Source organism: Phoca vitulina, unplaced genomic scaffold (genome assembly GCF_004348235.1).
Source record: "Phoca vitulina isolate PV1807 unplaced genomic scaffold, GSC_HSeal_1.0 scaffold26, whole genome shotgun sequence".
Lineage (NCBI taxonomy): Eukaryota > Metazoa > Chordata > Mammalia > Carnivora > Phocidae > Phoca > Phoca vitulina.
The window spans coordinates 19,624,113-19,640,789 of record NW_022589729.1 but is presented as its reverse complement, the minus strand read 5'-3'; the positions used below and the strand labels follow the sequence as shown (position 1 = coordinate 19,640,789).

At 55.6% G+C, this 16,677-nt stretch overlaps 1 protein-coding gene across 3 annotated transcripts in view; it reads right to left on the bottom strand.

Annotated features, from left to right (window-relative positions):
- The window catches only part of LRRN2 (leucine rich repeat neuronal 2), a 62,477-nt gene extending 46,354 nt beyond the window's left edge, over nt 1–16,123 (bottom strand). The window contains exon 1 of one of the 3 annotated variants that reach the window (XM_032422141.1): nt 16,058–16,123. The gene's annotated coding sequence lies outside the window, so the exon portion shown is untranslated. Of the gene's footprint in view, nt 1–15,245; nt 15,322–15,498; nt 15,558–16,057 lie in introns of those variants that run through there. The other 2 variants (XM_032422139.1, XM_032422140.1) reach the window with 2 other exon arrangements.
- Nucleotides 16,124–16,677: the final 554 nt, after the last annotated feature.

Below are 16,677 nucleotides of genomic sequence, written 5' to 3'. Positions count from 1 at the left end.
AGATATCATGATGCACGTTATGGGAAGGAAGCATCCAGGACATTGTGAGAGTGTCTACGGGGCCTGAAAAGATTCTGGAGGTAGCCTAGCGAAGCTTGTCGAAGAAGGGCTATTTGGGTGGAGATCTAAAAGATCACAAGAGTTTAGGGAGGACCAGTATGGGTGGAAAGAGGGACTAAGGGCCAGGGAACAGCATGAGTAAAGGCCATGAGGGCAAAAAGAGCCTAGCAGTCAAAGAACTGAAGAAGCCAGTGTGCAGAGTGCAGAGCAAGGGAGGGTACTGGGAACCACTGAAGTGTTTTGAGAGTATGAGAGATGGTGACCAGATCTAGAGACTCGTGTCTCTAGAAGGTCATTCTGGCGGCTATTTGGAGACAGGACTTGAAGTGCAAGGGGAGATGCTCGCATGCCAGTCACAAGGTGACCCCAGTGGTGCAGGCTGGGCTAAAGTGGAGACAGGGAGGAGTGGCCGGTCTCCATGCTGTCCGGGGATCAGACAGGCACTGGTGAGGGACTGGACGCAGAGGGGTGAGGGGAAAGCCTGGACACTGACTCCCAGGGTACACAACTGGCTGGAGGAGGGGCCATTCACAAACACAGGTTAGGCTGGAGGGGGACCCAGCAGGGGGCGGAGAAGGCAGTGAGGGGTTTAGGAGGAGAATCATGACTCTGTCTTTAGATATGCTAAGTCTGAGGTTTTTGGAGACGTCCAACTGAGTCAACTAGGTGGGTGGATGTAAGGATACGAACTGAGATGAAAAGATGCAGGGTAGAGCCGTACTTCTCGGTGTCACTTGCATGGGGCTGATCACAGAAGCCTTCCATGAGATGGCCTAGGGACAAGTGTCTAGTCGGAAGAGAATGCCTTGAACCAGACCAGACAGAACGCCAACGTTTAGAGTTGGAGAAGGGAAGGATGAGTCAGCAAGATGACTTGGGAGTGAGCAGGGAAGCCAGGAATATGGGACCAGAGAAGCCAAGGGAAAGGAAAGTGTCAGAAAAGGAGTGAAAAATGCTTCTGAGAACTAAAATATGCTCCCTGGTGTAGCGATACGGAGAGCTGTTTCGGAAGAGCAATGGGGGAGGAAGCCAGGCTGAAGTGGGGCAGAGGAAGAAGCCGGAGGTGCGGATGTGAGGAGCGCTAGGGTAGTCAACTCTTCCAAGAGACCTGGCTCAGAAGGAGAAAGGACCCAAGGTGTGAGCAGGGAGTGGAGCTGGGCTTGAGGAAGGCTTTTGCTTTTGTTTTTGAAGATGGGAGAAGCTTGAGCACGGTGGGAAGGATGTTCCCGAGGAGACCAGATGGCGGGACCAAGACCAGAGGTTGAGGGAGAAGTGGACTGGGACTGGGAACCTGGCCTCCTCTGCTGGAACAGGAAGGGGTGGGGAGCGAGGACTGGCGCAGAGGCAGGTGTGTGTTGGGTGGGGGAGTTGGTGCGATGAGTTGAGGGGTCCTGCCCAATGACTTGTATTTCTCTGGCAAGTGGGAGGTGAGGTCCTCCACAGAGAGTGAGGGCGTAGGTTGAGGTCTGGGGAAGAAGGTAGGAAACAGGCATTGTGGAGAGTCATGAGAGAGACAGCTAGGGGAATGTGGTGGGAACACCAGGCACTCCTGAAGAATAAGGTGGGTTAGTGACGGTGAATTTCTGGAGGTACCTATCTGCCTTCTTTTGTGCCTTTTTCTAAGCGGGTTGAGTTATCTGGATGCAGGTGGAAGGCAGCAGATAGTGATTCATCCAGAACTGGGGCTTTGCCAGACGGGGGCAGTAACAAGACAGGGGGTCCAGAGAGTCTGGGACACTGGAGGGGGCGGTTCTTAAAATGATGGGACATGGAACGTATCTGGACTTGGAGAAGAAAAGGCAGAGGAAGGTGATAGGTGGCAAGAGAGGAGAGGGGCTGCGGGGGCCAGTGGATGGAAGATCCCCATGAGGCCACAGAATGGTTGTTCGGGAGTCACTGGACAAGCAAGCTTGGTGACCAACAGGGGGTGACCAGAAAGCAGGGTGCTCCACCAGGTGATCTTCAGGTGATGGCAGATTTTCAGGTGACTGGCTGAGGCGGGAAGGGCTGATGGTCTAGGGTAGTAAGAGCAGCCCATGGAGTCGCTGGTCTCAACCAGGACAATGGATGGACTGGGAAAGGAGAGGGTGCCTATGGGCAGATGTCGAAGGCTTCACTGCATGAGGAGAGTGGCTGGTGATGATGGGGGGAGGGGTGTAGCCTGAATTTATGAGATTTGGGAATAATAGTCTCTTAGAGAAATTATATTCTCTTTCACTCTGAAGTACATTCTCCAGAGTGAAAGTTCAGGAAAGAAAATGGGAGGAGTCGTAAGAAGAGGTAATAGATACAGCACAGGGTCAGAAGTTAGGAGATTCACAGGTAGTCCTGACGAGACCAACATGCTGTGTGACCTTGGGCAAGTCTTTTCCCCTCCTGGAGTCTCAGATTTCTCATCAATAAAAACAGGTTGGGGGGGACTGGCTAAGCTAGACCTTCCCAAATGATGTCAGGGAGCCACAAATGGGTTCAGGCGTGCTGAGATATTGATCCCCACCCCCCACCCCAGCCCTTGGGTCAGAGTCCCCGAGCCATCATCACTGTGTATGTGTGCTCTAACGTGAATGAGAAGGTGGGGAAGCATGGGCCAGACACTCCTCAGGGCCGCCGCCGTGTCTGACGTTCTGTTGTGCGCATCTCTGCTGCTCGGTCTTGGAGGGGGCTGTGGGGAGGCTGATGGAAGAACAGACAGACTCCTGCTGCAGGCAGAAGTCCATCTGCTGGCAGAGATGGAAGCCAAGTCTCCCAGCTCCCCCCTGCTCCTCTCGCCTCCCACCCAGCACCAGCCGAGGGAGCTGTGATCTGCTCAGGTGCCCAGGTGAGGGTAGGTGCGTCTGCCCCTCTTCTGTCTGGTGGCTGGGTGGTCCCTGGCGGCCCCCTCAAGCCTCAGCAGTGGCTTATGAAAGTGGAGGAACAGCCACCCACTGGCTCCTTCACCCACTTTCCAGTTCCAAAAACAGACTCACTGTTTCTGAGGAGTCAGGCAGCAGGTCTGTCTGCACAGGACCCGGACAGAGCCTTCACAATGCACACCTTTCTCTTGGGGCTAGCCACTTCTCAGAAATCCACGGATGATCCACTTCTGTGTTTGACCTTGGACCACCCTCCCGAGACTACTGGCCCTCCTTGGCCTCCCTCTCCCTCCGTCTCCCATCGGATGTGATATGCTTAGAGAATGTACACGCAGCCTAATTCCACCCTAATCACAAAATATCAGGAAAGACCCAGCACTTGACCCAGTATCTTGTACACAGTAGATACTCAATAAATATTTACTGAATAAATGAAGACTACTTTCAAATACTTAAAAAAGAAAACCCTACCAAGCCCACTGGAATTTTTAAAATTACTGATCACATTGCTCCTATGTATTTGTGTAGATAAAAGATCACTTTTAATATTCTTTAGTATTTATTGGTGCTTACTAGGTGCAAGCATTTTACGAGTATGAGCTGGTTTCCTTTCCACAACATGTGAGATGGGTACGTCAACCCCATTTTACAGATCAGCACACCAAGGCTCAAAGACAGGTAGAGAAACATGTCCAAGGTCATAGAGCTGGTAAGCAGTGGCCACAGGATCCTAACCCAGAGGTATCCAACTTTAAAGACAGTGATCTTTGTGGCACATGGGGCCACCTCTTATGGTGCACAAACAGAACAGAATGGAGAGAGTCGGACGCAAAGTGGAGGCAGAGAAGTGAGCAGGAAGGCTCTAGCAACCCAGTCAGAGACTCCCTACTGCCTTAACCTGGGGAGCTGCTTTTGAGGTTGGGTAAGTTTTGCTGAAGAAAAGTGCAGAGGGTCAGGCGCTCGCTCATCTCGCCCCCTTTGATTGTTTGGCTGCTTCACCCACTACCTATGCAGTCTGGCATTTCATTCAGTGCTGCCGGGCTTGGTTCTCTGAGCCTGCGAAGGCCAGGGAGCTGCAAGGACTCGTCCTGGCGACAGACCTTCCCTGCTTCCCTCCGCATGAGGCAGAGCGACTAGTGAGCCCAGGGAGCAGGCAGGAGAACGTCAGGAAACACAAGCGCTCTGACCTGCCGGGGATGAACACGGCTGTTGGCCGCCCCCCCCACGCTTGCCCGCCTCTGCTTGACAGGTGAGCAGCTGTACTCTACATCTGTCTGTCCATCTGTCTCCCTCTCGGGGCCGGGAGAAAGCTGATGCTCCTGAGAGAGGAGGCCCTGGACCGGAAGCAGCTCCCTTACTCCAGAGATTAATCAGCAGGGACTAGAAAGGGTGGGGCGGGATGAAGAGCATGCCTCTCTCATCCCAAACCCCAACCCCCTCCCCACCGTGGCCCTCTCGCTGCCCCCCCCACCTCCTCACTAGCTCCCCCAGCTCTGCCTGCCAAGCTCTGCAAATTACCACACATGCCAATAAGTCATTAGAAACCAGAACGGCAAATGCGGGGTTGCCATGGAGACCAATACCAGGACCAATACCGGAAGCCCTGGGGCCGGCCCCGTGGCTCAGGTGTGCTGTGGGGAGAGCTGGGAAGGTCCACATGCCTGGCAGAGGGGAGAGAAGGTGCTCTACTCTCAGGGTGCTGATTCCGGGCCTTGGCCCCCCTCCCTAGGCCCGCCCGGCACCCCTGCGGCCCTGCAGTCAGGTGCTGCGGGAGGGCAGGTGCGAGGCGGCCAGGGGTCCGAGCCCCGCCCTTCATGGAGCTGTGCCTGCACCCTGAGCAGGTGGCTGTGATAAGGCCCAGCTGGGGGTTGGCCCTGGGGCCCCAAGCAGCCTGTGCTGACTGTCCGGGTTTGGAGGAAACTGAGTCAGGGAGGGGCTGCAGGCAGGACCAGCATTCAGGCAACGCTCTCCCATCTTCCCCTGGAAACTCACTTTTGCTTCTGCCCCGTGCTTATTGCAAGAACACACATGTAACACTTGTTGAAAACGGATGAGTGGACGAGCGAATGCGTGTAAGCCCCCAAGATTTCTGACAAGACAGGAGCAGCCCCCGCCCTTCTGCTAGCCCAGTGTGGCCTCTGACACAGGCCCTTCTCTCTGCGGCCTCAGTTTCATTATCTGGAAAACAACTGGATCGTGCTTCACACACACACAGTGTATCTCCAACCGAGCTCCCCAGAGCTTCCGTTTGGAGGGGTTCGTCTGCGATTATGGGCCAGGAGGAGGCCGAGGCCGTGGGGTTCCGGTCCCCCAGCTTTCCTCCACTGGCAGCAGCTTTATATTAACCTCCTGCTGCTGCCACGTAGAGCCACAGAATTAGCGGCTTAAAACAACCCATTTGTTGACTTATAGTTCAGACGGCCAGAAGTCCCAAATGGGTCTCACTGGGCTAAAGCCAGAGCGTCAGGCAGGTCTGTGCTCCTCCTGGGGGCTCGGAGGGGAGAATCTGCTTCCTTGCCTTTTCCAGCTTCTAGAGCTGCCCACATTCCTTGGCTCATGGCCCCTTCCGTCTTCTCAAGATGGAAGTCTTTTGGCAAGTCTTTTCTCACCTCTCATTGCTCTAACGACTTCTGCCTCCCTTTTCCACATTTAAAGGATGCCTGCGATTGATTACATTGGCCCTACCTAGATAATAATTCAGGATAATCTCTTTGTTTGAAGGGCAGCTGATTAGCAACCTTAATTCCACCTGCAACCTTAATACCCTCTTGCCGTATAACGTAACATATTCACAGGTTCTGGGGATTCGTAGGCGAACGTCTTTGGGAGGCCAGGAATCTGCCTGTTACTGACCTTCCAGAAGCCCTTCTGCTAACATAAACCACTGACCAACACATATTTTGCACGTTATATGTATTATACACTGTATTACAATAAAGTAAACTAGAGAAAAGATGTTGTTAAGAATGTCAAAAGACTAAGCTTGGGCGGCTCAGTCAGTTAAGGGTCCAACTCTTGATCTCAGCTCAGGTCTTGATCTCACAGTCGTGAGTTCAAGCCCTGCGTTGGGCTCCATGCTGGGTGTGGAGTCTACTTAAAAAAAAAAAAATAAATCAAATAAAATTCAAAAGGAAGAGAGAATATATTTACAGCGCTGGGCTGTATTTATTGATACCGTAAGTTTATGTCATTTGTTTATAAGATGAATCATCTGTCGGTACCTATTTCGATACTGTCTTACAGGATACAAAGCACCGGAGGTCTTAAACGTGTTACTAACGCTGGACATCAAAAATGAGAACGATATGACAAAGAAATTCATATTTATTTACAAAACAGTTTTTCCGATACATTTTTGAAAAACCTCCACGTGTAAGCGGACCTGCACGGTTCAAATCTGTGCTGTTCGAGGGTCAGCTGTATACTTTGTTTTGAAAACAAAAACAAAAACGGATCCATTTCTAGAAATGTCTGAAAGCCACATGACCAGAGGACTCTCGGTTGCCACCGGTTTTAAGGTACCATGACCTGGACGCCTTCTTTCCTCCCTGGGGGATCCTTGCGAGGAAATCCGGAGGAACCCTGCGGACTGCCCCTGGAGTGTGAATGTCGGCAGGCTTGGGCTGTCCCGATGGGGTGTGCAGAGAGATGGGTCTCTATGTCCACCAGGAAAGGGGGACCCAGGGAGGAGAGCAGGAGGGATGTTTTGGGGAACCCACCTGTCTCGGCTCTCTCCTCAGCATTCCGTAAGCACCCCTATATTCAGACTCCTCTGCCATCATCTGTTCTTATTTTTATTTCCAGGGAAGGTCAGATGGAACTGTGTATGCAGTGTACAATCTCTCCCATCAGACTGAAAGTTCCCTGAGGCCATGACCTTGTTCTTTGTTGCCCATTACTCACCCACATCGCTCGGCACTGCACCTGGTGCAGAAGGGATGCTGATTTCATAGTCATAAAGTGGAGAGAGCATCCTTCCTTCCCATACTCTGACCTCTAATACTGTCTGTCCTCTTCCTGGATTTATCCAGAGGAGTCCTCAGATTATTTATAACAAACTCGGGAAACCAGTACCCAAGTTCAGAAAGCACAGGTCTTAGAATCTTCCTGCTAGCACCTTTTGAGGCCTGTAATGATCAACTCTAGCATTGCAGGCGGGGCAGGCCCTGACTTGCCCCTGGGGGGCACGGTGGGCTCTGTTCCTCCTCCCATTCGGCATGGCTTCTGTTCTTACCTCTGCAAGACACCCCCTGCTGACCTCCCAGGGCCCAGTACAGCGAAACAAAACTCTTACAAGAAAGGTGCCCCGGGTATTAATCACAGCCCTGGTGTTTTAAGATTTTATGCAAATTCCTCGCCCTCTCTCAGCCTTATTTTTACCCTTGGTATAAGCCGACAGCTCATTCTCATCGCTCCCTCTGTCAAATGTCTCAGGGGATGCTGGAAAAGAAATGTGATGTGGTGGGGAAAGCTGTTCTTTGGAGGAGCGGCCCTGGGGACATGGAGGAGAAAAGGAACTCACATTTATTGAGCTTCTACTTTGTAGCAGGCACTTTACACAGATTAGCTCCTTTAATGTGGTGCCTAAGAACCAGGGTTCTGGCGTCGGAAAGGTTTGGGGCTGAATCCCGGCTCTGCCACTAGCTGGCTGTGTGGCCTCTGGCAAGTTACTTAATGCTTCCCAGCGTGGTTTCCTCAACTGAAAAATGGGGGGAAATCATATCTACTTCACAGTGTTCTGTGGATTAAATGAGATAAATGAGGTAAAGCTTTCAGTACATCCCGAGCACTCACCGATGTTAGCTCTTGGTATTAACCACCCCATGAAGTGGGCACTATTAACCCAGATGTATAGATGAGGAAACGGAGGCTCAGAGAGGTTAGGTCAAATGCCCAAGGGCCTGTGGTTAGGGAAGCGGCTCTAACCCAGCTCTGATTCTGGTCCCTCTGTCTGTGAGCCATGAGGACAGCTTCGGGCTTAGGCCTGTGTCTTCCAAAGATTGCGCCAGGAGCCTCTGGGGTAGAGCTGCTGGGCTCTCCTTTCTCAGGCTGCCCACGGCCCAGAGGAGGGGGAGAAGGCTGTTGAGCAGACGGCTTGGTCCCGCGGCCGGGGCAGGGAGGGTCCGCCTGTGGCCCTGGTGGGCCAGGGCACTATCAAGGGGTCCCACTCCATTCCAGAGCGATCTCTCTCCACGTAACTGGAGTGAGCCCAAACCGCCAAGCCCCAGGCAGCCTCTCTCCAGGGTGAGGACAGACTCACACCGCGCCCCGCCACCCCCATAGGGGAATGTTTGCTCCTTTCGGCACAATATTTCCAGTTCACTCTAAGTGAAACTAACTGGAATGGCCTAGGAGTAACCTACCCAACAGGAGCTCAGGTGGTGAGGGGAAGGGCGACAAGAAGCTGGCTGCAGACAGGGTGGAAAAATGGAGCTCATGGGAATTAGAGAGAACCAGCTGGGGGGGATGCGCCAGGGGGGGAGGGGGAAGGGGGGAGGCTGGTGGGCGGCAGCAGACCAGGAGAGTGCAGATATAGGAAAACAACTGGAGAGCTGGAAACAGGGCCTTCTCAAAGCAAGAGGGCTTCACAGGACAGAGATGGCTGGCTCTCCAGAGGAGAGGGCAAGAGCACAGGAGCGTGGTTTTCATTCTCTGAAGGGCTGCTCTCCCGTCCCAGGATGCTGGGGTAAGGACTGTACCAGTGACTGAGGGCCTGCCCTTGGGCCTTCCTCCCATGCATGCCCCCGCCTCGGTCACCCTTCTCCCCCTCCCACTCCCCAAGCTGGAAGTTGCCCACGGGAGAGCCCTCCCCTCTGCAGAGCCACACTGTACCCCCTTTCCCAGGCCCAAGTCAGACGCACCTCCTCGAGGAAGCGTTCCTATATACTCCCACACAGAGCTCGCAGTTCTGATAACATTTATAGTCTAAATCACACAGTTTAGCACTTGGTTTTAAATAACTGTCTGGTATTATTCCCTCGTTATTGCTTGTGAGTGTAAGTTTTGCCTCCCCAACTGACTGGTGGGTTTCCTTACCAGTAAAGATCGTGTCTTATGCTTCTTTACATTCTCCCCCATCCCAGAGCCCACCCTGCCTGGGAGACAGTCCCCGTGGAAAGGGGACTGAGTGGGTAAGGACTGATGGACCCCATTGGCTTCGATGGCTGGAGAAGGTCCTGACTAGCCACCCAGGGAAATACTGAAATGGACAGAGGAAACCTCAAGTTTTAAAGGGTCGGGTCCTGTCACCCTTGCCCTAATCCCTGCAATGCCTCCCCATCTGGCTCTGAGGAAAACTCTTCACTCCAACTCCAGGGCTCTCCAAGCTCTGGCCTCCTAATGTCCCTCAAACCCACCAGGCACAGCCCCGCCTCTGAGCCCCTGCACCTGCTGCTCCCTCCGCCTGGCGCACCCTTCCCATCTCTCTGCCACTTCATCTTTACTCACGAGTCACCTTCTCAGCAAGGTCTCCCCAGGCCATCCTGTGCAGAATTACAAACTCTCCTCTTCCTAACACAGACTGTCCCACTGCCCCCGCCTTGCTTTATTTTTTTTCCAGCACTTGCCATTCTCAAACGTACTATTCATTTCACTGTATTCCCCAGACCATAAAGTCTAAGCTCCTCAAGAGCGGAGATCTCTGGGTGCTCACTGTTTTCTGTGCCCCCAGTGCCTGGCACAGATGCTTAATAAATACTTGCTGAATGAAGAGATCCCAGGCCCACGCTGTGTCTGAGATGGCTCAGAGATGGGTCATGGACAGGAACATTCTGGAAGTCCCTTCTAGAAGTGGGATTCCAGGATTCCACTCCTGGACCAACTCCGGGGAAGCACCTTCCGAAGTTCAGAGGCCTGGAGCTGTGTGAGCCCCAGCTACCTTCATCCCACTGGGAGGTCTGTCCAAAAGTAGAAGGGGGGGCACTTTCAGGCAAGGGCAAGTGTCAAGTCCCCCCCCCCCCCCATACACAGCTTTTTAATTTCTAGCTTGCACAGCAGCTGCCCCTCTGTGCTCGCTCCCTCCCCTGGATGTCGCACCTTTGCCCTCCCAGGCCAAAGACAGACACTTCATCCCCTGCCTTTGAATGTTCATTTTGAGAACACTTTATAGAGGAACATAACCTTTTCTGCCTTTCTTCTCTCCTCCTCCTTTGTCTCTAAAAAGACAGGGTCAGGTAAGACAGACCCACTTTTCCTGGGGACCCATGCTGGCTGTCTAACTCTGCTGCCTCTTCTTGCATATGTTTTTTTCCTGGATGATCCACCTTGTGACATGTTTGTAAATGTGAAGGATTGTACTTCTTCCTCCCAAGACACACAAGCCTTCCCACTGACGGCACTAATTCCAAACCATCCCCACCTAATCTGCCTAATCTGGGCTCCGTGCCCCATCCTCATGTCTCCTAGCAGTCACCTTCATATTGGTTCCCACTACTGTGGCTGTGGGGACTGGCTCTCAGGTCCCCCTTCTCCAAGGCCCCTGGCTCCCTGCGGCCCCAGAGGCACCGAGCTGAAACAGAAGGAAGCAATGTTGGCTCTCGAAGAACTGTGACCTACAGGGGCAAGAAGAGGGGAAACCCTCTCTGAAGGTCCCCCAAAGGGGACAGGCAGTTCCCAGCTTGGACAGGACTTGGGAACTTTTCAGCCTAGGGAGGGAGGGGAATGGGCAGGATGCTCCCAGAGAATGTTCCAGGAGGTCCAAGGGGCACTGGATTCTGGGAGTGGTGCAAGAGCCTTCGGGTCAGAGAGAATATTAACTCCTCTGTTTTTTTTTTTTCTAGCTGCACTCCTTGAGCAAGTTACTGAACGTGAGTCTTGGTTTCCTTGTGTTTAAATTCGAGATAATAAAAGTACCTACCCAATAGGGGTGTTTTGGAGGATTTAATGGGCTAACGTACGTAAAGCACTTGGCATAGCGCCTGGCACGTAGTAAGTGCTCAGTAGACGCCCGCGGCTATCGTGAGTGCCATTTCAGTGTGAGAGGTGGAGGCTGAGACACAGCTGTTGCCCCAGGAACCCCCTGCCTCCTCTTCAACGCGGGACCCACTTCAAGTCCATCAAATGCTGATCAGCAGGGAAGGAGTGGGGGGAAGAAATGTACAAAGAGAAACTGAGTTCTAAACCAAACCTGGTTCTGCTCACCTCCTAAAAGGCAGCTCCCTCAGCCCATGTGAACATCTGAGAGGCCATGGTCATGAGACCAGGCCCAGCAGGGATACACCAGATCCCTTGCCCAAAGGCCAACAGTGTTAGGCTGAAAAGTGTGGGGATGTTCTGGGCAACCTGCCAGCCCCACTGGAAGCTCAGCTCTGAGCACTGGAGACAAAGAGGCCAAGGTGGGACATGTCCCAGGTGTTCCTGAGATCCACAGACGGCGACACGCATACAGCGCAGCATCCACGACTCTGGGGCCCCAGACCCCCCTCGGCACCACGGTCCCCAGACCCACCATCTGTGCCCGGCTGACTCCTTTTCAAGCCTTGCCCCAAATGTCACGTCCTTTGAGAACCATTTCCTAACCTGCAGACGGAGCCAGTCACCTCTCTATCAGCGCATCCCTGTACCCTGTATTATGGTACTTGCTTCACTGTTGTAAGACTGACCCCCTACTTAATGATAATGGTAGTCACACGGCATTTACTATGCCAGCCACTGTTCCGAGCTCGCTACATGTATTCACTCATTTAATCATCATGACGACTCTCTGAAGTAGGTACTACGATTATCCCGTTTAGATACAAGGAAACCGAGGCGCAGAGAGGTTAGGTGACATATCCAATGTCACTCAGCTAGAAGTGGAGCTCCACGCAGGTGGAGCCTGGATTTGAACCCTCGCGGTGTGGCTCCAGACTCTATGCTCTTACCGTGAACTCCTGGAAGGCAGGGGCAACATCTGATGAGTCTCTGTCCCTAGCACCTAGCACGGGGCTGGGCGCACAGTACGTGCTTAGAAAAGATGGGCTGACTGCAGAAGCCAGTGCCCGTTTAAGGCTAACTTGGTGACTATTCCAGCCTCTGAGCAGCAGGACGGAGAAACCAAGCTTCTCAGGGAAGTAGAAGATAAAAGCGCCCTTCTTACTCGCTCTCTTAGCGATCCCACCGCACACCTTGTCTGCCCTGTCTGCTTCTGTCTTGTCCCTTGCCTTCTGTTTTTGTTGTTTCCCAGTTTATCTTCTGCCTTTGTGCTCCTCCCCTTTTGTTCCTTGATCACTCTCCCCCTTTCCTGCCCCATCCAGCCCCCGCCATTGTCCTTCCCGGTAGCTCTTGCGTGCTTCAAAGCCTCCCTCCTACCCCCACTCTTGGCCTTGGAGCTTTTATAGCGTCCAGGCTTGCCCAAGGAGGCTGAGAACACCAATATTTACTGGCCATGGACCAAGCTCCTACAGCCTGACCCTGAATGAAAACAGCAATTTCCCATCAATTCTACCTGGATGCAGAGTGGGGGTGTTGGTGGGGGGTGGTTGCCTGCCTACGGCTTGTCACCCATCTGTGTGGGATGAGGAAGATCCGCTGCCCTTCCCGCCTCCCCTCTCAGGGTCCCAACTCCTCCAAGAAGCCCTCCCCGAGCACTTGAGAAAACTTACTCATGCCATGAATCTGAATGCAGCAGATCCTTATATATTCTAATACTCTGAGGAGAAGAGGCACGCTTCTGAAAAAGGCGGTTACAGTGTAACTTGGGACAGCTGTGCGAGAAAGGAACTGCAGACAATTAGTGATTTCAAAACAGAGACCTATGTGACCTAGGACAAGTAGTTTATGCTCTGTGGTCCTCAGTATCCTAGCTATGAAGAAGGGGATGATAATCTGGACCTTAGATTGTCAGGAGCATCGAATAGGATAATTTTTGTAAAGCTCCTGACAGACTGGTGCTTAGTAGGTGCTAAATAACACATTTGTTTCTTTCTCCGTTCTCTGTCTAAAACACTGGCTGTCTGCTCCACCTCTCAGATAAGTGGAGAGATATGAACAGTCCAGCCTTTCAGATCAGAAATGTCTTAAGGACAGGATGACCCTGGGTCTGTAAGCTCTGTGGTAAGTGGTATGCTGTAAGGAGCTAAGCCTGTCCTGCTAGAGGTCACTCGCTGTGATGATGATGACGACAATTCACTAGGATTGTTCACACTACCCTCCCCCGCCCCCAAGCAGCGGGTCTTTGAAAGAGCCTGGTGGGCGCAGAAATAATCAGCTGGGAAGTCCAGATACAAGTTCAGTTCTGCCCTGAGACATGGAGGTTTGTTTAATTGCTATATCCTCAGCTCTTAAAATAGTACCAGGCACATAGTAGGTGCTCAATAAATTGCGAATGATTTTTTTTATTTTTAAAGCAATGGACTTTCTTTCAAATAAAAAGATGGATAGGGGTGGGCTAGGAGGGGTAAATGACAGGGGACAGGGGGCATGCCAGGGAAATGTCGCTGCCAGGCCCACCAGCCCAGGCTCCTCCTCTGCAAAGGGGATACAGCAAAGCCAACAGTGTGTGTGTCCCCACCTTCAGGATGTTCGGGAACCGATCGCACCTGCCTGGCTTGTGGTTTATGCTGCAGTTTTCAGAAGAGAAGGGGGGCAAAGATGGAGACAGAGATCAGGAAGGGAGGGAGGGAGAGGTCTTGGAGAGCAGTGTGAGGGAAAGGGAAACAAGGAGATGCCTGTGGAAGAAAGAGAGTGAGGGGAGGAGAGAAAGAGGAAGAAGGAGGGAGGCATAGGGAGAAAAGAACGGAAGTGGGGAGCAATCGTGGACAGTTACAGAGGAAAGCTGCTGTCTCAGCTTGCTGGGGAATTCATCTCAGTAGACCCCTGAGTTCCCACTGCCTCTGCTGCCTCCTTGGGGTTAGTCAGGCTGTGCCAGGGGGACGGTGTGCATCTGGGGGTGCTCCTGGATACCAGGTGTCCACCAGGCCCCGGGCAGGTCTCAATCCCTGAAGTACTGTGCCCTTAATTCCATCCCTGCCAGAGAATGAGGCCCCATCCAGGTCCAGAGGGACCCCCTAGGCAGGAAGGAGGACACTCAGGGTGAACCAGCCCAGGGGGAGCGAGAAGGGCCTGGAAGGCTCAGACCCCCAGCTGTGCCCTTCTCTTTCCTCCCTCTCCACACAAGGGCACCTGGCCAGCCAGGAAAGTGGGTCAGGCCACCTACATCTGACTTTTTTTCTGATAACAACAGGCAAGGGGGGGGGGTTGTCTCAATGCCCTAATCACAGCCCTTGCCCATCCCATGCCCAGTGATCTTTGTTGGTGGGACCTTTAAGAAGCAGTGGGCAGTGGGAACCAATCCTGGCCTTCTCACTCAGGAAGAAGACACCCGGCCAGAGCCCATCCCAGGCTGGCGGGGAGGAGGGAGTCTGCTGTTGGCCTGGGTGCGTGGAAAGACACAAATCTCAATGATGGTGACCAAGCTGGGGGGGAGCTGTCTCTACTACCCTGACCCCGGGAGGCTGTTTTCTCTACCACCCCACCACCTGGGGTGTTCAAACTGCGCACTGACCCGTCCATCTCTGGCAACTGAATGCTGTGCCCAGCCCACCCCTTCCCGACCCTGCCGTCGCCCAATTAGAAGCTGCGTTGGCTCCAACAGATGGGAGCTGCGGCAGCCTGAGGAACAGAGCACAAAGCCCAGCTGACATTTTCCTTCCTGTTCTTTCCGCGGGGGAGGAAGAACAGGGACGGGGGGGTGGGGGTGGGGTGGGGGGGTGTGCACAGCAACACCCCTAGGGCCCACCCCCAGTGCCCAGGTCTCCTGCACCTCTTTAGCTTCTCAGCTCAGCCCTAAATGGAGGTCAGTTCGCCCTCACACCCGGCGGTTCCTCGCTGGCTGGCCAGCCAGAGCCTGCGCCGCCCTTCGCCTGCAGGACAGACGGACCACCTGTGGCTGGCCAACCCCTCCTGTCTCCTGGGTGCCGCGGTGGGCCCAGACCTGTCCTTCCGAAGCCGCTTGCCACTCCCAGGGCCCCCAGGCTGGGCCCAAGGCCGGCCCATCCCCCACCCCAAATGTCCCATCTCAGGCTGCGGACAGACCCCTGCCGGCCCGGGAGAAGCCTGGTTCCTGGTTCCAGATACTTCGGACAGACACCAAGGCCACCTTGTCCCTCCGCACGGACACCTGAGCTCCAAGCAAGGGGAGGTCCCCGCGGCCCCGGAGAGCTTCCACCCCGCCAGTCCGCCCCTGTCCCGCCTTCCCTATCCCCTCGGCCACCTCTCGGCTCCCCGACATCTCCGGGCGCCGCTCTACCCAGCAACAGTTTGGGGCGGCTCGGGCCTCCCCGGGGGGATTAAGGCCCAGCCGCCCCCTCCCCTGCCGCCTCCGGTGCTGCCCGCGCGGTCGGCCGCCTTCTTTACCTTCTCCCGCCCTGCCTCCGTCAGCGCCGGCGGCCGCCTCCCTCCCGGAGTCCCCGGCTCCCGGGGCCGGCGTCCCCGCGGCCGCCCGCGGCCCGCCCCTCCCCCAGCCCCCGGCCGGCCCGGCGGGGGGGAGGGGGAGGGGGGAAACCCGGCGGCGGGGACCCCGAGCCCAGCCGCTCCCGCCGCGTCCCCCCGCCGCCACGCCGACGGCCCCCCGCGCCGCCCGGGGCTCAGCCCGGGGCCGCACACTCACCCGCGGGCGCCGTCCGGGCTCCCGGGGCCGCCGTCCGCCGCTCGGCTCCGGCTTCGGCCCGGGGCTGGGCTGGGGGAGGCCGGGGCGCACCCTCCCTCCGCGCCGCCGCCGCCCGCGCAGGCCGGGCAGGGTCGCGGGCGCCTTCCCCGCCGCCGAGTTGTCCGGGGAGCGGTCCTGGGCCCCGGCCGGGCGAGCGCGGCCGCAGAATCGCCGTCCTCGCCGCCCCCGCCCGCGCCGTCCGCGCCCCGGGCTCCGCGCCGCCCTGCGCGTCGTGGCCGGAGGCCGGCGGGCGACAGCCGGGCGCTCCCTCCGCGCGGCGCGGCCGCAAGTGCACCGAGCAGGCCCTCGCGCGCCCCGCGCCCCGCCGCGCGCCCCTCCTCCCGGCTTCGCGCCCAACCTGCCCGCCCGCTTCGCCGCCGCTCTCCCAACCTCCGCGCCCCGCTCCGGTCGCCTCCTCCCCGCCTGCATGCCACGCCACCGCCCCCCCCCCCTCCGGTCCCGCTGCCAGTTTAACTCCTCAGTGGCCGGAGGCCCCCCTCTCCCTGACGCGCACACGCACCCCGGAGGGAGGAGTTGGGTGCGGCCGATGCTAAGGCTGGAGTCGCTGGGGCCGGGGGTGGTCCTGTGCCTTTGGACGCCAGGCTTGGCTGAGAGAAGGGGGCACGGAGCCCAGATCTGAGGGCAAAGGGGATGGCCCTTCTGATACTGCCTCAGCCTCCTGCAAAGGCCAGGAGGACAGAGGGGGAAATTCAGCAGCTTTTAGAGGACAGGTGCGTCTGGCAGGCATAGCGTGCTCGGAAGACCACATTTTTGCCACCCTCCCAAGTTAACAGCGGACTGAGGAATACAATGAATGGGTTAGAACTTGTTCCCGGGCACAGGCACCTCTCATCCTCAAGAATGAAGTGGAATACCCACCCCGCCCCCCACCAGTTCTCATGCCCTTCCAGCATTGCCCCCTGAGCTGGCAGCTCTGGCATTCTGGAAGATCCCATCATGACCCTAAGTGAAGGATGGCAACCTACATAAGTGTTAGGCAGGAACTGGCAAGTCCGCTCAGGGGCTTGGCTTTGGGGGATGCCCGTTCTGCTGGCTGTGCTATGAACATTGGGAAAGGAGAGCAGGGGGGGGTCGGGGGCGGGGGGGGGGGGGCGATGGTGCCGGGCTGCTGCCCGGTGC